This window comes from Ambystoma mexicanum, unplaced genomic scaffold (assembly GCF_040938575.1).
Source record: "Ambystoma mexicanum isolate Mex_15411 unplaced genomic scaffold, UKY_AmexF1_1 Mex_scaf69, whole genome shotgun sequence".
Classification (NCBI taxonomy): domain Eukaryota; kingdom Metazoa; phylum Chordata; class Amphibia; order Caudata; family Ambystomatidae; genus Ambystoma; species Ambystoma mexicanum.
In genome coordinates, this window is record NW_027182487.1 from 492,687 (window position 1) to 514,361 (window position 21,675).

At 53.9% G+C, this 21,675-nt stretch overlaps 1 non-coding gene and 1 pseudogene across 1 annotated transcript; both read right to left on the reverse strand.

Annotated features, from left to right (window-relative positions):
* Window positions 1-11,032: 11,032 nt before the first annotated feature.
* LOC138562824 (5.8S ribosomal RNA) lies at window positions 11,033-11,186 on the reverse strand (annotated as a pseudogene).
* Window positions 11,187-16,482: 5,296 nt separating this feature from the next.
* Window positions 16,483-20,016, reverse strand: LOC138562827 (28S ribosomal RNA). Its single transcript, XR_011299348.1, has one exon. It is a non-coding gene; the product is annotated as a 28S ribosomal RNA (ribosomal RNA).
* Between the last annotated feature and the right edge of the window lie 1,659 nt (window positions 20,017-21,675).

Consider the following 21,675-nt stretch of genomic DNA (forward strand, 5'->3'; position numbering starts at 1 on the left):
TACCACAGGTAGAACCTGACCTGAAAGGTGCATTAATCAATGCTAGATCTCTAGTCGCTCATGCTACAGGCATAGCAGACACTATCCTGGAAAATGACCTTGACTTCATCGCCATTACTGAATCCTGGCTCCACGAGGCAACAGGTCCAGCACTTACGCTAGCAGTCCCAGACAACTATACTATCCTTAGAGCTGATAGACTAGACGCATGAGGTGGAGGAATAGCGATCATCGCCAAAACTAATTCTCCATGTGAGTCACCTCTGCACCTAACCTTAAATCATGAGAATCTCTCTCCATTAAACTACCCACTGCCAATTCTCAAACCTTAAATATCCATCTCGTCTACAGACCCCCAGGCCCAAGCAGCACATTTAATGAAGATTTTACTACTATTATCTCTGAGAAGTTAAAAAATTCCTCACAAACATTAGTGCTAGGAGATTTTAACTTAGGTTACAATGATATCAATGATCTCCAAGCCACCACTGTAGCCAACATCCTGGCAGAACTAGGCTTCACGCAGAAAGTGAATATGTCCACCCATACTAAAGGGAGAACTCTAGACTGGATTGCCAGTCACAACTGCAACCTCTCCATTACCTCCATCGCCCCCAAATATGGACGGACCATCACTTAATTTCCTTTACTCTCAATACCAAAAGACCCACTGCTCTAACACTACCCCTCACCACTCCTACCTTAACTAGAAACAAGAAAAATATCACAGTAGACAATATCCTGCCCCACATCCTACCGAATCTTAACTCCCTACCAGACCATATTGACCCATGCCTCCTAGTGGAGGAATTCAATAAAGCCATGACCACGGCCCTCAACAGCACCGCTCCACTTAAACTTAGGAACAGTAAACCCAAAAAGCATCTTAACTCTTGGTTTACACCCCACCTAAAAATCCTAAGACTACAGAAAAGAAAATGCGAAACGGCATGGAACCTACATCCTACCGCAAAAAAAAAAAAACAAATCTAATAAATATCTCAACGCAAAACAAAAAGGATATCATTTTGGCCAAACAAGAAACGTATAATAATAGGCTTTCCCAAGCCAATTCCAGTATGAAAGAGCTCTTCTCTATTCTAAAGGAACTGGAAACCCCTATTGCAGTTCAGGCCGATTCCATGAAAGATAAAACTTGGTGCACAAACATAGAGTTGGCACTAACCAACAAAGTAGCCAACCTCCAAACAAAAATTGCTCTAAAAAAAGCCTCATTATCACCCCAAACCCAAACCCAAATCCCCCTTAACAAAATATCTATACCTACACCCAAAGAACTCACACAATTCAACTTCTCTAAGGTCTCAGTGATCGAGGTAGAGAAAACCATTCTTGGACTTAAACCATCTAATTGCAAAGGCGACCAATGCCCAGCACAATTGATCAAGGACGCTGCTAGAGATCTAGCTCCCTTCATCACCAAATATACTAATGCCTCCTTCACTACTGGCATCATCCCGCACAACCTAAAGGAATCATGGGTACTCCCCCTTCTGAAAAAACAAACACTGGACCCCAACATTCCCACAAACTACAGGCCCATCACCACGGTGCCATTCTTACTAAAAATACTAGACAAGGTAGCATACACCCAAATTCAGAATTTCCTCGAGGTGAACCATCTCCTTGGCGCCCGCCAATCTGGTTTCCGCCCTCAACACGGCACAGAGACTGCCCTCATTAATTTAAAGGGCCAAATTGACACACTCAGAGATTAAGGTAAATTAGCACTCCTCCTCCTACTAGACCTCTCAGCCGCTTTTGATCTGGTGGACCATAGGGTCCTGTGTAATCACCTTGACTCTGTGGCCCACTTTTCAGGGGAAGCTATAGTCTGGATACAGTCATTCCTCAGTGACAGGACCATGAGGGTATTCACCCCCCTGGCGGCAGCAGACCCGATACCCATTACATGTGGAGTGCCCCAGGGATCTTGTGTCTCGCCTACACTATACAACATTTTCACCAAGCCACTCTTTGACGATCTTGATAATCTGGGAATCACCTACACCAATTACGCAGACAATACCCAGATTCTCCTACAACTTACTGGGGATTACGGGGAAGATCTGGCTTTGGTGAACAGAGTCTATAGCATTGTTCAGGCATGGATGGCCAACCATGGCCTATGCCTGAATGATGACAAAACGGAGCTCATCATCATGGGCACGATTGCTTGCATTTCTAAACTCAACCCAAATTACTCAGCTTTTATCATTGATGGCAACACTATCAAGGTCGCTAGAGAAGTAAAAACGTTAGCTTTCTACCTTAACTCAACCCTATCCCTCACCAAACAGGTAAACTCACTGGCCTCATCCACGGCCTATACATGTAAATTAATACGAGCCAGGAAACTATTCCTTTCAGATGAGAGTTGCCTTATCCTATGCAGAGCGCTTATCCTATCAAAATTAGATTATTGCAACTCCCTCTACATAGGGGCAACTAAACAAACCATCAACAGAATACAAGTCCTCCAAAATAATGCACTCAGAGCGGCTCTAATTATTCTTAGAAGAGTACACATTTCAGAAATAAGATGGAAACATAAATGGCTTTCTACCCAGGAAAAAAATAACCTCAAATCTGCCTCCCTCATCCACAAATGTTTAAATAACAAAGCTCCTCTCTACCTAACAGAACGCTTTACCAGAAAAACCACCACTAGACCTACAAGAACAGTAAGTCCTAACTGCCTCCTCGTGCCCAGATTTAAACTGACCACTATTGGAGGATCTAGCTTCCCTGTCAGGGCAGCTCAATTGTGGAACTCCCTACCCTACACTCTCAGAGCTGACCAAATGTTTGACAAATTCAGAATGAACACAATAAAATGGCTCATTGAGAATGCTATGTAACTACACCTGCTATAGATTTGCTACTTTGTTAACGTCAACTTCATTGACCTGCTGTCTGCAAACCGTTTTGTATATGTACCCTACCGCCTCACCTCCACCTGTGGAGCTAAGAGAACTGCTTCTACTATACTCTGTACAGATGTAACTTCTGTAACCATTTTTGTATATGTACGTCACCGCCTCACCTCCACCTGTGGAGCTAAGAGAACTGCTTCTACTATACTCTGTACAGATGTAACTTCTGTAACCATTTTTGTATATGTACATCACAACGTGTTTCTCCATGCTCTGTATTTTTGTAACTTCTGTAACCAAGCTGTAAACCCTCTTGTCAAATGCGCCCTGCTACCTCAGGGTCCGGCACGCACAATAAATAAACAAACAAACAAATAATCGAACACTTACTCAAGGTTTCTTGGTAAAAGAATATACATTTATTTACACAATCTTTTGGTAAACATTACACTAGCCAGAGCAGCTCAATATCATATACTCATACACTACAAATACACACGGAATACGTTACTGAACAAGTTCAGCTACCCTGAAGTGGGAGCAAAATGGCACTTCAGATAGTTTAAAAAGGAATAAAAAGACAAGGTTATTAGACTCAGCAGCACAAATACTTGCATAGGCAGTGCAAAGGGTTTCAGTGAACTACAACCAGCAATTCAGTTCGTAGTCCTGGGCCAAAGTCAGTCTTTGTATGGAATACACAGTTCTGGTAGTAAACGGTTAAGTCTTTGCCACAGATATTAGAAGAATTTGGTCAGACTAAAAGTTAGACAAATGTTTAGGGAAGGACAAGCCTTCGAAGTCGGGAAAGTTTGACAAAATGTTGCCGAGGCCAAAAAGATTTCCGGACCGCGTTTGCACAGTACCTTAGTGTTGAAGAAAAGCTGTAGTTGAGGTAGTTGTTCCTGGCAGTTCGAGCAGATCTCGCTGTTCCTGAGCTTCAGTCGTGGGGACAAGAAGGAGGACGTTGGGAGGTTCCTGCACTGCCCAGGGATGAGGCCAAAAGCTTGGCTAAACATCAATTTAAGGTGCGAGTGCCTTAAAATCCATGAGCTGGTTTCCTTCCCTATGGCTATCTGGTGTTCAACAGCACTCTGATGAAAATTCGTCCAGGATGGGGACAGTGTCAGGTGGCTTGTGAGTTGGTTATTCCCACCAAACTCAAGGGAAGAAGTTAACCTTGAAGGGCTTCTCTGTCGATAGAATTTCAGGCAATTCGGACCTGCAGCAGGGCTTCACCGGACGTCCAGGAGTTGCAGCAGTCCTCTTCCTTCAGCTTATCTTCGGTTCTTTCGTTCCAGTGGTCGACTCTGTTTTCCAGGTCCCAGAGACCTGCTTTTAAATAGTTTTCCCCCATTCATTCCAGCCTGGTTGTCACTCACACAGCTTGGTGGCTGTCCTTGCCAGACAGCCAGCCGGCCAATCAGGCCAGAGTGCATTCAGGCTAAAAAGACTAGTAAAGTCAATTTAACTTTACATTCTTGGGAGACAGTAGTCAGTCCCAGAGAAGGTATTTAAACCATGGGGAGTCTGAAAGACACCCATGTGCCACTGCAATGAGGGTGCTGTGTGACACACAGAACAAGATGATGCCTATGGAGTTGTTTTAAAACTCCATAACCAAAGAACACAAAAGTAAAACTCACACAAAATACATGGAAGAGTGGGAAAAAAAGGCTCATACACTTCCCAGGTAAAAAATCAAATCCTAGAAATCCAGCAAAGTTGCTGGGGGTCTCAAAAGGTAAGGGAAATTTACACATTCTTGAAAATTCTCCTAACAGTGACCCTCCCCCCCCCCCCACCACAAATGGATGGGGGCATCTCATGTAGCCCTCCCTAGGGGCAGACGCCCCTTCCTAGGGGCAGGGTTCTCAATACATGTGCCCCCATGCTTTAAGTATAGTAAGTAGCCCTCTCTTCCCCACACGTGACAAACGGATCCCAGTGGCATGGCTGCCGCCGGTGCCGTGACCAGCAATGCTTTCAAAAAAGGTGTCGTTGGAAAGGGGAGAGTCTCCCCTCTCCAACAACACCTCCCTCTATCTCCTGCTTGCAATACATCGGAGATCGAGGGAGAGGGGGAAGGGATCTTAACTACGACAGCCGAAAATGGCAGTGTGGCCATCTGCCCCCAGGGTGCCCTGAACCTACGGCCCCACCCGTAGGTTCAGGGCACCCTGGGGGGCTGTCCCATTGGGGGGCTGTCCCACGTTTTGTGGTGGCCCTCTCCCCCCCACCTCAAATGGATGGGGGGGCATCTCATGCAGCCTTCCCTGGGATCAGGTGCCCCTTCCTAGGAGCAGATATCTGCCCGCAGGGGGTTCTGCTTGAGATTCCCCCCCTCCATTTTGGGCAGGGGGTTTTTCCTCCCCCCTTTCCATTACATTCCATTTCCCTTCCCTTGTGCTCTGGCCCGGGCCGCCTTAGAGCTTCTCCCTCCACGTTACAGTTTTTCCCCCCTGGGGTTACCCATCTGCCCTCGGGGGGGGGATACTGGCTGCCCCAATATTTCTGGTGGCCCTCCCCCCACCCCAAGTGGATGAGGGGCATCTCATTTATACCTCCCTGGGGGCAGATAGGGCAGAAATCTGCCCCCATGGTGGGCTACAAGAGGTGCCCCCATCCACTGAGGGTGGGGGGAGAGGACCACCCCCCTTTCATGGGGAAAGAAAAACCTGGTGGCATGTGGTCCCCCACCCAAATCTTTTTTTTTATTGTTGTGCCCCCTTTCCTGGGGGCAGATGATCACCCATCTGCACCCAGGGTTCTCAATACGTGTGCCCCCATGCTTTGGGGGCCGGGGAGGAGAGGGCTGATTACATAGTAAGTAGCCCCCTCTCCTCCACAAGTCACACACGGATCCCAGTGGCATTGCTTGGGCCGGTGCCGCGACCAGCAATGCTTTGAAAAAAGATGTTGTTGGGAAGGGGAGAGTCTCCCCTCTCCAACGAAACCTCCCTCGATCTCCGGCTTGTAATACAACCGGAGATCGAGGTAGAGGGAGAAGGGATATTACCTTCCCTTTTCACTGTGGCAGCCGAAAATGGCTGCCGCTGTGAAAATACTTTCAGTATCATATTGGCGTGCATTAAGTGAAACTGAAGGTAATCCAACCCCCGTGCCATGAAGAGGGACCTCCCCCTCACATAGCCCGGGGGTGGGATTATACTTTTGAGCGATCCCTCCTTTGCCCCCCTAAAACACACCCTAGCCTTTTAAATGTTTGTTTTATTTACTCAACTTCCCTCGGGGCAGATGGGTACATTAGTGTGGCCATCTGCCCCCAGGGTGCCCTAATCCTACTGCCCCATCCATTGGGGGGCCTGTAGCACATTTTGTGGTGGCCCATTCCTCCCCACCCCAAATAGATGGGGGGGCCATCTCATGCAGCCCTCCCTGGGATCAGATGCCGCTTCCTAGGAGCAGATATCTGTCCCCAGGGGGGGCTGCATGAGATTCCCCCCCCAATTTTGGGTGGCGGGGATAGGGCCTCCCTCCTTTCCATCACATTCCATTTCCCTTCCCTTGTGCTCTGGCCCGGGCCGCCTTAGAGCTTCTCCCTCCATGTTACAGCTTTTCCCTCTGGGGAGGGATGGGGACCCTGCTGGGGCTGTCAGCGGGCTTGAGGACATCCGACAGGCGCCCAAGGCCGGGTTGCAGCAGCCCCGGCCCCCACCCTGGAGCTCTGGCCTGTGCCGCCTTATAGCTTCTCCCGTCACATTAGAGATGATCCGTCCGGGGATGTACAGGGACCCCGCTGGGGCTCCCCAGGGCTGCCGCCCAGGCCTAGGAATGGTTAACCCGCTCGTGAGGTGGGCACCCAAGGCTAGCCCCTCCACCCGCCCTGGGGCTTCAGCATGGCCCCTTTAGAGCTTTTCCATGTGGGGCGCGATGGGGACCCCAACGGGGCTCCCTGCGACCATCACTGGGCTTGGGGACTTTTGAGACTGGCGCCCAAGGTGTCCAGCAGCCCCAGCCACCTCCCGGGAGCTCTGGCCGGACCCCTTAGAGCTTCTCCATCCACACTAGAGCCTTTCCCTCCGGGACTAACCCACAAACAATGTGGAACTCAGGGCCGGCCAGTACGAGCGCCCCTTGACACACGCACATGGTTTTAGACTTGACCGCACACGGGAGGCACCGGACCGAGGACCAGGAGCAGTGCTTAATTTGTGGGGGTGGTTGCCAGTGGCCAACACCAGCACTCTTTTTTGGGCACCGGAACTCATGCGGGGCCAGCGCATGTGCAATTGCTTTGTTATTCCACATCGCTTTGCTTAGATTATAAATCATTGTGATTTGTCATTCTGATCTCAATCTCTCTCGTGCTTGCAGGTTGCAGGCCATGGCTGGCTGGGACTTGGAGGGGCCAGCAATAGCAATGAACAACAAACTGTTACAAAAAACAGCCAATGAAAACTACCATTCTGTTGTTACTATGCAGTATTTGATACATTCTGTATAGTAACACAGAATGTGCAGTTTTCATTGGCTGTTCTTCTGAGCCAGTGAAATTACATGGTGACGTGTTTTTGTTGCCACAGGAGGCAGCGTGGCACCACCTTCATTTCATGAGTTACTGTGAAGTGAAGGTGTCGAGGCGTGGCGTCGTCGGTCCTGACTTGTGAGAGAGAGAGCCTGCCCTGCGTGGTGCAGCCTAGTTGCTTCCTGGGGCCCCCTCTGCCTGCTTTTTCATTTGTGCGGGTGCCAGTGTGCGCACCCGGCCACCCCACCCTGAGGCCCCGACAGGAGACCAAGTCCCAGCCGGCAAAGCAGGTAAGTCACTTGTTGTTGCGTGCGTTGCAGCCTGAGCCTGTCACAGTCAAGTGATCAGGCAAGGCCCAGGTCGGGGCCCGGGTGGCGGCACGGTCCCCTGGTGCTGTCCTGACTGACCAGGAGTCAGGACCCCACCAGGGGCCCGTCTGCGCCCGGGCGTCTGTCTGTGTGACTGGAGTGCAGTGTGCTGCTGACTGCAGTCAGTGCCAGGCCCAGGCCGATTTCTGTGACCAGGGGCTGCTGGCTACCGCAGACTGAGTCGGATGACTCTGCCGTGGGCTGCCAGGCCCATGGATTGTGCCCAAAAGTTGTTTTTTACTTTTTTCTTTGAAAACTTGACCTTCCGTGGGGCCGGTGGCTGGGACCCCTCCCCACAGAAGAAATAACTTATTTTGAGTGGCGGCTGTGGCCCATCACTTTGAAAGTGATGGGCCCCAGCTGCCCAAATATATGCTTTTTCTTTTAAAATCTTACCTTCCATGGGGCCTCTGCGCACACACGCACCTATTTTTGTCATCAGGCTCAGCATGGCCGTGGCGGTGGTGCCCCCATGGAAGGTAGCCTACATGATTGAGGCAAGGGCAAGGCCCAGGACCGGGCGGGGCACAGGTGGCACTGGCAGCTTGGTCCCTGGTGGACTCCTGGGTGACTGTGTCTGTGACCTGCCTTAATGGCTGGCTGGTAAGTCACTTGTTGTTGCGTGCAGTGCAGCCTCAGCCTGTCATAGTCAAATGATCAGGCAAGGCCCAGGTCGAGGCCTGGGTGGCAGCACAGTCCCCTGGTGGTGTCCTGACTGCCCAGGAGTCAGGACCCCACCAGGGGCCCGTCTGCGACCGGGCTTCTGTCTGTGTGACCTGTGTGCAGTGTACTGCTGACTGCAGTCAGTGCCAGGCCCAGGTCAATTTCTGTGTCCAGGGGCTGCCGGCTGCCGCAGACTGAGTTGGATGACTCTGCCGCAGGTGGTCGGGCCCGTGGATTGTGCCCAAAAGTACGTTTTTACTTTTTTCTTTGAAAACCTGGCCTTCCGTGGGGCCGGTGGCCGGGGCCCCGCCCCACCCCACGGAAGGTAGGTTTTAAAAGAAATAACTTATTTTGAGTGGCAGCTGTGGCACATCACTTTGAAAGTGATGGGCCCCAGCCGACCAAATATACGTTTTTTCTTTTAAATCTTACGTTCCGTGGGGCGCTGCGCCGCCCACCTATTTTTGTCATCATCAGGCTCAGCATGGACATGGCAGTGGCGGCCCCACGGAAGGTAGCCTACGTGATTGAGACAAGGTAGGACAAGGCCCAGGACCGTGCGGGGCACAGGCGGCAGTGTGGTCCCACTAGTCTGTCACATAAGGAGACATTTGTATGCCCAAGTCCGACACTGGATAGCATTCATCTAAACAAAACATGAACTGTGTATTTTTGCCTGGGTGTTTCCGTTCTTCCTTTTAATGTTATCGGATTCATTAGTTCACAAACGAGCTTTAGCGAGGGCACCCAGTCCTGAACAGTGCACGTATTGGGCCAAAAACGAACCGGCTGCACTTCGCGAGAAAAGCCCATGCAAAGACGAACTTCTGAAATGTCATTTCAGGCAAAGATACACACATGGAAACTAGACGGGGATAAACATGGTGCACGTGCCCACTAATCTGTCCTCATAAATAAAAGCACTAGTTAAGTATTCGTGTATAATTCTCAAACGTCTTTTGCTGTCATTTTTTTACAAAATTCCAGTGCATGTTTTCTATCCTGATGTGTGGTTTATACACCAGATGTGGCCCCTTAACCTGGGTACAATACACTCCAAGCATGTGCTCCGAATGATAGCACATGCAGTCCTCAGATAGGAATCCTCATATAGAGGTGGGTGTCTGTTACACCCCGCAGTTTAGTGAAGTATGTCAAGAACATGTCAGTGGGAAGGAGATATCCGAATATGCACTCTCCTCTGGCTCCTGAATATTGGGTGACAAAACATATTTAGTTTTTTAATATGTGTTAAGGTGGAAAGAGGCACTAAAGGAGAAGTAGCACAGGCCGTTGATTTCACAACAATGTCTTGCAGAAATTACTTGTTCCAAGTTATACAACACCATGCTCATGCTTGAAGGAAGGGTGAAGGAGGATGCATTTATGTGATGACTGATAAGGGCTTGAGAGTAAATTGATTACACAAAACACCTGGATGAGGTGACTGAGGAACGGGCTGAGGGGAGGGTGCACTTCCTGAGATAAATGATTAACAATAATTGGTGTACTTTAACTGACTGTCAGATGGGGCAGAAGGGGAAGAGACAAAAACAGTGCAACAGTGACTGAAACAGAATACTTTTTTATTTATTTGCATTTTTAAAGTGCTCACACAGCCCGGGGGCATCGAGGCGCAGTTACAGGAGGAGCATGTCTTAGTTGCGTATTTATAACTAAAAAGTCAGGGATCAAACTTGTGTTGCTTCGTGTCGTCTTGCTTCCAATCGAGCACGTTGCTGCTGAGCTATCCTGAGTCCCGGGACAATGATTGCAACGTAGCTCCACTCAGAGCAATTTGGGAAACAAGGCGGTGGGAGGGGATGGGCCATTCATTCTACAAAATTGACAATTAAGATAACATCCACAGGTTTGCAACAATTTTATCAAATGCATTATCACTTCGAGGACAGCAAGTATGGGCCAGACCTCTAACAAGTGTGGTCTAGAACTTAGAAGTGTGTTCAAATGCATACTTTTGCCACTGGGTTTGCCGGAATGCTAGAACCACTACACCTACCATAACAAGTGTTTTCCAACTTTAAAGCATTATACTTTCTCAACCCATGTGTGCCCTTCCCCATCCATCCAACTACTAGCCTGTGTCAGCAGTTGCTGCAGCGCCAAACATGTGGCATGGAGCAGCAGCAGTGTGATGGGCTGGTGGTGTGCCGATCTAGGTAGGTCTAGCACTGAACTGGCGCGGCTGGCGCGCCCGCGCTGAGGGCGGTGCTGCACCCACACTGCGGGCTGCACCGCGCCGGGAATTATGGGGCCAATATTTCTTGGGCACTGGCACTTCTTTTTTTACAAATTAAGCACTGACCGGGAGCAACCCATGAACGCCATGGAACTCAAGGCCGGACGCTATAAGCGGTTATAGCCCCGTGGAATGAAGGGGCCCACTCAGGGCGCCCTTGACACACACACCCCGTTTTGGTCTTGACCGCACATGAGTGACACTTTCCCGAGGACCGGGACCAGCCCACGAATGTCATAGAATCAAGCCTGTAACAGCACAACGGCCTCCCCGTAGGCCACCGGGTGGAAAAAGGGAAAGGGGTCCCTGCGACAGCCCCAGCCAGGAGGGCGTCCCGGGGCAATTGATGTTCGAGCAACCTTCAAAGAGGCATAGCCCCGGGAGGAACCTGGGGCTGCAAGGTGCGTTTGAAGTATCGCTGATCAATGTGTGCTACAATTCACACTAATTCTAGCAGCTAGCTGTGTTCGTCTTCGATGAGCGAGCCGAATGATCCACCGCCAAGAGTCACAGGCAAATTTTTTTTGTTCCAGACATTGGCCCGAACTTGGCCCGAACTTGCAAGTGCAGGAGAGGTTGGGGGGGGCAGCGCCACCTGTCCCGCCCGCCGCGGACGAGACAGCCCGCCACCCCGTCTAGCTTCCCCATTCAGGAGTCAGCCGAGACCATAAGGATTTTAAGACAAAACAAACAAAAATCCTGGTGCTCAGCCTGGGAAGCATGCACGCGGTCTGCAGCAGCAGCAGGACAGCAGAGCTTCACACAGCGACGGAGGCAGGCTGCTCTGCTGCCAGCCCACCTGGCCCAATTCCCGTTCGTCCTTCCCTGACCCTGTCCGCCGCTCCCCTTTTGGGGAGCCGGACGGAGAGGCGGGCCAGAGACAACACAGGCACGGGGGGGTCATGTGGGACCGCTAGAGTCTTCAAAACGCAGCCCGTGGCCGAGCTCCAGGTACCTGGGCAAGAGGAAAGTCCCCCGCTGCGCCGGTGGGCCTGGCCAATGCTTGCCCCCGGACGTCGGTGGCCAGAACCTCGACGCCCACCCATCGAGTAAGCCCGGCTGCGCCATGGCTCAGGGCTCGCCTGGCATGCCGGGTCCCTGTCCACCCTGGGGAGGCATCCCCCGAGAACGTCCTGGCTTCCCCCAGCTCCCGGCTGCTTCCACTCGGGGCTTCCCTGCCGACTGGGGTGTGCCCACCAACGCCCGGCCCGCTGGTGTGTCGGTTGGAAGAGCGCACCTCCGCCCAGCATGACGGCTCAGGGGCTCAATCAGTGAGGAGAGGACGGGGGCTGCTCGGTGCTCTGTCTCTCCGGTGGGGGGACGTCCCCAGCAGGTTAACCCAACCCTGTCGCCTTTCCCCGTCCGTCTGCTGGGTCGCAGATCCCCCCTCCCGGCACCTAGTCCCCCACACACCCCGTCCGTAGACCGCTCGGCTGGCCGGACCGTAGCACGAGGGGCACCCCGGGCTGTGAGTTGTGCACATCTGGGACATAACCGTGGTCGAGCACGCAGCTCTCCCTCTGTCTGCTCTGCCGTTAATGATCCTTCCGCAGGTTCACCTACGGAAACCTTTTTATGACTTTTACTTCCTCTAGATAGTCAAATTTTGTCATATTCTCGGCGCCCCGCCAGGGCCCTTGCGGACCCCAGCGGGGTCGATCCGAGGACCTCACTAAACCAGCCAATCGGTAGTAGCGATGGGCGGTGTGTACAAAGGGCAGGGACTAAATCAATATAAGCTTATGACCCGCACTTACTGGGAATTCCTCATTCATGGGAAATAATTGCAATCCCAATTCCTATCACGAACAGGGTTCAGTGGGGGACCCGCACCTGTCGGTGAAGTGTAGACACACGCTGATCCATTCAGTGTAGCCTGCCTGCAGCCCCGGACATCTAAGGGCATCACAGACCTGTTATTGCTCGATCTTGTGTGGCTGAACGCCACTTGTCCCTCTAGGAAGTTGAACATTGCCTGCTGGGGTCGCACAACTAGTTAGCATGGAGGAGTCTCGTTCGCTATCGGAATTAACCAGACAAATCGCTCCACCAACTAAGAACGGCCATGCACCACCACCCACAGAATTGAGAAAGAGCTATCAATCTGTCAATCCTGTCTGTGTCCGGGCTGGTTGAGGTTTACTGTGTTGAGTCAAAGTAAGCTACAGGCTCCACTCCTGGTGGTGCCCTTCTGTCAATTCCTTTAAGTTTCAGCTTTGCAACCATACTCCCCCAGCATCCAAAGACTTTGGTTTCCCGGAAGCTGCTCAGCGGGTCATAGGACTAACGCCACCGGATCGCTAGTCAACATCGGTTAAGGTTGCAACTACAATGGTATCTGATCGTCTGCGAACTTCCGACTTTCGTTCTTGATTAATGAAAACATTCTTGGCAAATGCTTTTGCTTTCGTTCCTCTTGCGCCGGTCCAAGAATTTCACCTCTGGCGGCACAATATGAATGCCCACAGCCGTCCCTCTAAATCATGGCCCCAGTTCTGAAAATCAACAAAATAAAACCAGAGTTCTATTCCATTATTCCTATCTGAAGTATTCAGGTGACAGGCCTGCTTTGAAAACCCTATTTTTTTCAAAGTTAACGCTTCAGACCCCCCAGGACACTCAGTCAAAAGCATCAAGGGGGCGCTGAGAGGCATGGGCTGGGACAGGCAGTTGCACGCCTCACGGTTGATCATCAGCTCGATCCCAAGATCCAACTACAAGCTTTTTAACTGAAGCAACTTTAATATACGCCATTGGAGTTGGAATTACTACGGCTGCTGGAACCAGACTTGCTTTCCAAGGGTTCCTCGTTAAAAGATTTAAAGTGTACTCATTCCAATTACAGGGCCTCAAAAGAGTCCTGTATTGTTATTTTTCATCACTACCTCCCCGAGTCAAGAGTGGGTAATTTGCATGCCTGCTGCCTTCCTTGGATGTGGTAGCCGTTACTCAAGCTCCGTCTCCGGAATCGTACCCTGATTCCCTGCTACCCGTGGTCACCATGGTAGGCACAGAAAGTACCATCGAAAGTTGATAGGGCAGACATCCGAATGCAGTGGTAGGGGGTTTGCCCACATGCCGCCCCCAGAGTGGCGACGGAGGGTGTCAGCACCCTGCAGAACGTGCGTTCTAAACTTCTGGAGAAAGGTGCTTGGCGGAGCAGGGGCCATGTCATGGCTTGCGGTAGGCCCAGAATGGGGCAAGCACCACCCGACCCCATCCACTCTGATCTTACCACTGGGGAGCTGCTGGGCTGCTCGGCCTTTGCTCGGAGGGGAGAGCCGCCCACTTAAGGGGACTCTCCCAAAGGGGCGGGGCATACACGGTCCCAAGGCGGGTGTAAGTGAATTGCTTGAAACAACATCCGAGGCTGGCCAAGCAGTCCAACTGTAGACAGACCAAGTGCACCAAATCGATCCCATGGAGTGCTCGGAAGAGCACCCCCAGCAGGCCAATCGCTGCTGGAGTGCTGCGTGGGGCACAGCCCCCCATCTAGCTGGTGGAGGTGCGGTGGTTTCACCATAGAGCCAGGGTTGGGCAGCGAGAACCTGGAAGGGAGCGCAGACAGGTCCCTCTCACCCTGTCTATAGTAATCTGGAGGAAGGTGACTAAGCTTTCTTGTAATCTGTGTACCCAGAGTGACAGAGGGGATCTCTCTGAAAACCCGTCGGGACTTCCAGAGCAGCCCCGGCATCTCGTCCTTGCAGTTATTCCTATGGCCAACGACCAGATGGCTGGGCTCGGAGAGTGGCCATCTGGTAGGGCAATGCATCCCAATGAGCCTGGACGGGAAGGGCCTTTGCCCCCCCTCCTGAAAAAGGACCGAGGGCCGGCAGGTGCCCAAGGGCATGGGCCAGCATCAACGGTCATCCTCGAGCTCTGGCCAGGCCGCCTTAGAGATTTCCCCCACCCCATCCACGTAAGAGGATTCCCGTCCGCCTTAGAGCTTGTCCCTTTGGGGAGGGACAGTCGGGCCACATGTGAGGCAGGCGCCCAAGGGCGGGGGGGCAACACCCCCGACCCTAGTGGCCCTGGCACTTTAGCAGGGCCCCTTTAGATCTTTTCCCTCCGAGGAGGGATGGGGACCGCCACCGGGGCTCCCTGCGACCGCCTCCAGGCTTGGAGACTCTCAACCCACACACATGAGGCAGACGCCCAAGGCCCGGGAGGGGGGCAGCAGCCCCAACCATACTGGAGCTCGGGCCCGGGCCACCTTAGAGCTTCGCCCTCCACATTAGAGCTTTTCCAGCAAGGAGTTCCCCGGGGGCCGCCGCCGGGTTTGGGGATGGCCAACAGGTGCCCATGGCCGAGTTGCAGCAGCCCTGGTCGCCTCCTCGGAGTTCTGGCCTGGTCCGCCTTGGAGCTTCTCCCTCCATGCTAGAGCTTTTCCCTCCAGGGAGGGATGGGGACCCTGCCGGGGCCGCGCCGGGCTAGGGGTCGGCCGACAGGCGCCCAAGGCCGGGTTGTAACAGACCCAGCCCCCTGCCTGGAGCTCTGGCCCGGCTGTCTTAGAGCTTCTCCCGTCACGTTAGAGCTTTTCCCTTCCTGGTAAAGATGGGGACACTGCCGGGCTCCGATGGGCCGCAGTCGGGCTTGGGGATGTCCATCAGGTTCCCAATGCTGGTTTGTAGCAGCCCCTCCCTGGAGCTCTGGCCTGGGTCGCCTTAGAGCTTTCTCACCACGTTTGAGATTTTCCCTCCGGGGAGGGACAGGGACCCTGCCGAAGCTCCCCGGGGCTGCCGGGATTAACACAGAAACACAGTGGAACTCAGGGGCGGCCACTACAAGCACCTCTTGACACACGCACCCTGTTTTGTACTTAGATCGCACACGGGAGGCACTGGACCGAGGACCAGGAGACACCCAAGAACGCCATGGAACTCAAGGCGGACGCTATAAGCGGTTATAGCCACGTGGAGGGAAGGGACCCGCTCAAGGCACACCTTGACACACGCACCGCATTTTGGACTTGACCGCACGTGGGTGACACTTGCCCGAGGACCGGAACCAGCCCACGAATGCCATGGAACCAAGGCCGGTAACAGTGGAGTGGCACATCTACGCCGAGCATTAAGCCCCCACGCAGTGGGCGCTCATGGAACCCGACCCGAGACAAATGTAGGAGCCAGCTGTGCCAGCCAAAACTCGGGCCATCTGCCCCGCCGGCCGCAACTCGGGCTATCTGGTCCTACACCCCGGGCCAGATGGGCTGGCGGCCCACCGGCCACGCCTGCCCAGGTCCTACAGTCCAGGTGCACTGGCTTAAGGTGCCACCCCCCTGCGCGCCAGGGTGGGGGCTTAAGCCGCAGACTCTTTTTCCCACCCTGCCTGGGGCTTAAGGCACCACCTCTGCGCACTCGAGCCGGGGCTGAGGAGACACTTCCGCACTGACTATTAAGCACCCACGAGGTGGGGCCTTAAAGACCCCGACCAGAGACAAATACAGGAGCCATCCACGCCAACCGCATCTCAGGCCATCTGGTCCACCGGTCGCAACTCGGGCCATCTGGGCTTACTCCCCAGGCCAGTTGGCCCGGTGCCCTGCTGGCCGTGCCTGCCCCGACCCCACCATCCAGGGGCACAGGCTTAAGGTACCAAGCCTGCACACCCCTTGGGATATCTTGAAGCCTCTCTTCCCTCGCCCTGTCCAGGGGCTTAGGGCACCACCTTGACGGCCCGGGTTGAGGCCATCAGGTCTGCCAGTCTGCGGGTGTGTACCTATGGTGGTGGGAGTTTCCTGTGCACCCCACGGCACAGCAGGAAGAAGGATGGAGACCTTTGGAGCGGCAGTGCCACCGCCATGTGACAAAAGCTTGGCTCAGAGAATGACTTTCAATAGATCGCAGCGAGGGTAGCTTCTCTGCCACTTAAAAAACCCTGACCCAGAATCAGGTCATCTACAAATGATTTAGCACCAGGTTCCCCACGGACATGCGGTTCACTACGAGCGAAAGAGGCAGCCCCCTTCTGTCCACACTCGGTTCCTGAGGCGAATGGGTCTACGCACCGGCCCAGAGGCCGGCTATCCTAGGCCAACCAAGGCTCCACAGCACTGCTGTATCGTTATGGTTTAGGGGGGATTCTGACTTAGAGGCATTCAGTCATAATCCCACAGATGGTAGCTTCCCCCCATTGGCTCCTCAGCCAAGCACATACACCAAATGTCTGTAACTTTGGATCCTCTCGTACTGAGCAGGATTACTATTGCAACAACACATCAGCAGTAGGGTAAAACTAGCCTGTCTCACGACGGTCTAAACCCAGCTCACGTTCCCAATTAGTGGGTGAACAATCCAATGCTTGGTGAAATCTGCTTCACAATGATAGGAAGAGCCAACATCGAAGGATCAAAAGCGACATCGCTATTAACGCTTGGCCGCAACAATCCAGTTATCCCTGTGGTAACTTTTCTGACACCTCCTGCTTGAAACCCAAAAAGTCAGAAGGATCGTGAGGCCCCGCTTTCACAGTCTGTATTCATACTGATAATTCGAGCTCAAGGACGCTTTTGTCCTTCTGCTCCACAGAGGTTTCTCTTCTCCCTGAGCTCGCCTTAGGACACATGCATTATCGTTTGACAAGTGTACCGGTCCAGTCAAACTCCCCACCTGCCACTGTCCTCAGAGCGGGTCGTGCCCAGTGTGCGCGGGTGCTTGGAGCCAGAAGCGAGTAAGTGAAAAAACGATAAGAGTAGTTCTATTTCACTGGCGGCCCGACAGCGTTCCACTTTTCCTACACGGCTCATGTCTCTTCATGGTGCAAGACTAGAGTCAAGCGCAACATGGTATTCCTTCCCCGCTGATTCCACCAAGCCTGTTCCTGTGGCTGTGGTTTCACTAGTTAGAAGGCAGGGACAGTGGGAATCTCATTCATCCATTCATGCGCATCACTAATTAGATGACGAGGCATTTGGCTACCTTAAGAGAGTCATAGTTACTCCTGATGTTTACCCGCGTTCATTGAATTTCTTCACTTTCACATGCAGAGCACTCAGCAGAAATCACATTGTGTCAACACCCACCGCGGGCCTTTGTGATGCTTTTTTTAATAAAACAGTCGGATTCCCCTGGCCCGCACCAGTTCAAGTCAGCTGCTGGGTGTCGGCCGAGGCAGAATGCCGTCCCCCGAACCTCAGTAGGGGAAGGGAGAGAGGCGACCACCGCACATCAGGTGATCCAATGGAAGGACCCAGCTCATGTCCAGAGTCGGCGCCGCGCCCGGGGAGGAGACGCCTCGTCCAGCCATGGCTCATGCCCAGCCTGACCGACCCAGCCCTTAGTGCCAATCCTTATCCTGAAGTCACAGATCTGACTTGCCAACTTCCTTTACCTACATTGTTCCAACATGCCAGAGGATGTTCACCTTGGAGACCTGCTGCGGATATGGGAACGTCCCGGAGCAAGTTTTACACCATCTCCCCCAGATTTTCAGGGATCAGGGAGAACTCACCGGACGCTGCTGGAACAGCAATGCTTTTCAAGGCTTGGGTGCCTCTCTCGTGACAAACACATTCCAGGGTGCCCTGCCCCTCACAAAGAAAAGAGAATTATCCCGGGGCTCCCACCAGAATCTCCGGGATCATATGCGTTACTGCACTGGACGCCGCAAGGGCACCCGTCTCTCCCACTCCGGGTTCAGGGATCTTAACCCAACTCCCTTTCGACCGACTGAGGGCAACGGAGGCCATCGCCCATCCCTTCCGAATGGCGCTCGGCCATCTCTTAGGACTGACTGAACCATGTTCAACTGCTGTTGACATGGAACCCTTCTCCACTTCGGCCTTCAAAGTTCTCATTTGAATATTTGCTACTACCACCAAGATCTGCACCTGCGGCAGCTCCACCCGAGCCCTCACCCCTGGCTTCCGTGCACACTGCAGCAGCCCTTCTACTCTTTGCCGCTCAGCCCCTGCAGCTCTCAGCGCCGGCGACAGCCGGGTATGGGCCCGAAGGTCCAGCGCCATCCATTTTCAGGGCTAGTTGATTTAGCAGGTGAGTTCTTACACACTCCTTAGCGGATTCTGACTTCCATGGCCACCGTCCTGCTGTCTATATCAACCAACACCTTTTCTGGGGTCTGATAAGTGTCAGCATCAGGCATCTTAACCCAGCGTTTGGTTCATACCACAGCTCCAGTTCTGCTTACCGAAAGTGGCCCACTGGGCACTCGCACTCTATGCCTGGATCCACACCAGCGAGCCAGGCTTCTTACCCATTTAAAGTTTGAGAATAGGTTGAGATTGTTTCGGCCCCAAGACCTCTAATCATTCGCTTTACCAGATAAAGCTTGGTTTTCTGAGCGCCAGCTATCCTGAGGGAAACTTCGGAGGGAACCAGCTACTAGATGGTTCGATTAGTCTTTTGCCCCTATACCCAGCTGGCGCGCGATGGCCCTCACCTTCATTGCGCCACATTGCGTCACAGGGTTTTGTTCGGCCCTCCAACTCACGCACGTGCTAGACTTCATGCTCCATGTTTTAAGACGGGTCGGGTGGGTAACCAACATCACTGCAGATCTCTGGCGCCCTTCGTGGACCTCCCCGCCCGGTGGGGCGTCACTGTTGGGGGGCCCTGCAGACAGTCCACCCCAGTTGACAGTCGCACCGGGAGCAGGGGACCCTTTCCCGATCGCCACCCTAGTGACACCTGAAAGGGACATTTTTAGTTGCCAGAAATGGGGCGCAGCGGCAGTCAATCTCCCTCGGCCCTGCTTCCAGGAAGCTGTAACACTCTCCGCCGGAACGGAGAGCCTCCTGCCCCCCGGGGCCTTCCCAGCTGACCCTGAGCCTGTCGCGGTGCACCGCCATGGAGGAAATGCACCCTGCGGGGGCCGGGTGCGCCCGGGTGGCGGTCCATTGAGGGAATCTACTGTTCCAGACGACCGACCTGCCTGTCATGTTGAATGCACCGGGCGGAATGCACTGACCCCACCCGTTTACCTCTCAACGGTTTCACAGCCTCTTGAACTCTCTCTTCAAAGTTCTTTTCTACTTTCCCTTACGGTACTTGTTGGCTATCCGTCTCGCGCCCGTATTTAGACTTAGATGGAGTTTACCATCCGCTTCGGGCTGCATTCCCAAGCAACGCGACTCCGAGAAGACCCGATCTCAGCGCGCCGTCCGCCGGGTGAGCCTCGATCAGAAGGACCTGGGCCCGCTGAGAGACGCCAGGGAGTCATTCTACTGTATGCCACATTTCCCGTGCCTGCCCCCCGACGGGGATTCAGCGCTGGGTTCTTCCCTGTTCAATCATCGTTACTAAGGGAATCCTGGTTAGTTTCTTTTCCTCCGCTTAGTAATATGCTTAAATTCAGCAGGTCAGCATGTCTGATCTGAGGTTGTAGTCGAGGGAGCAGAAGAGCTGCGTGCGTGGCCGGCCTCGGGCCCGGGGCTGTACGGGGGTATTAGCCCCAGCCTTGCACTTCTGGTGCTTCCCATCGTGCAATTTCTCGGTCCGCGGCCAAAACCCACCTAGTCACGAGTCCCGTGCTCTGTGATGTCCCACGCCAGCAGCTGTGGGACACCACACACAGCACAGCCTGGTGCCCCGGGTCAGGGTGAAGGTGCACCAGGCTTTTTCAAGGCCCGCCTCCACCACTGCTGCTGGGGCCTGCCGGATGCCCAGCCCTCCTGCAAGCCGCGCGAGTTAGGTAGACGGGGAGGCCGGGACACGCCAGCCACAAGTCTGCGCAGCCAGGTCCAGGGATCCTGCGACGGGGCTGATTGGGGTCTGACCTTAGGGGGACGAAGGGAACAGGGTCCCTGTGACAGCCCCAGCCATGCCCCCGGGAGGGAACCAAGGGCGATTAACGTTCAAGCAACCCACAGAAAGGCATAGCCACAGAAGGAACCCGGGGCCGGAAGGTGCATTTGAAGTGTCGATGATCAATGTGTCCTGCAATTCACACTAATTCTTGTAGCTAGCTGTGTTCATCATCGACACGCGAGCCGAGTGATCCAGTCACAGGCAACCTTTTTTTGTTCCACATGTCAGCCTGAACCTGCCAGTGCAGGAGAAGCTGGGAGGGAGGCAGCACCGCCTCTCTGCCTGGAGCTCTGGCCCGGGCTGCCTTAGAGCTTCTCCCGCCATGTTAGAGCTTTTCCCTTCCGGGGAAAGATGGGGACAATGCCGGGCTCCGATGGGCCGCAGTCGGGCTTGGGGATGTCCATCAGGTTCCCAAGGCTGGGTTACAGCAGCCCTTCCCTGGAGCTCCGGCCTGGGTCGCCTTAGAGCTTTCTCACCACGTTTGAGATTTTCCCTCCGGGGAGCGATGGGGACCACGCCGAATCTCCCCGGGGCTGCCGCCGGGCTTGGGCACGGTTAACCTGCTCATGAGGCAGGCACCCAAGGCCAGCCCCTCCAGTCACCCTGGGGCTTCAGTGTGGCCCCTTTACAGCTTTTCCCTGTGGACAGAGCGGGTGAGATGGGCCGGTGGTGCGCTCGCTGCATCGGGATACCACCTCAGCTGGCACGCGATGGCCCTCACCTTCATTGCGCCACATTGCGTCACAGGGTTTTGTTCGGCCCTCCAACATACGCACGTGTTGGACTCCATGCTCCATGTTTCAAGACGGGTCGGGTGGGTAACCGACATCACTGCAGACCTCTGGCACCCTTCGTGGACCTCCCCGCCCGGTGGGGCGACGCTGTTGGGGGCCCTGTTGACAGTCCACCCCAGTTGACAGTCGCACCGGCAGCAGGGGACCCTGTCTCCATCGCCACCCTAGTGACCCCTGAAAGGGACATTTTTGGTTGCCAGAAATGGGGCGCGGCGGCAGTCAATCTCCCTCGGCCCTGCTGCCAGGAGGCTGTAACACTCTCCGCCGGAACGGAGATCCTCCTGCCCCCGGGGGCCTTCCCAGCTCACCCTGAGCCCGTCGCGGTGCACCGCCATGGAGGAAATGCACCCTGCGGGGGCCGGGTGCGCCCGGGTGGCGGTCCAGCGAGGGAATCTACTGTTCCAGACGACCGACCTGCCTGTCATGTTGAATCCACCGGG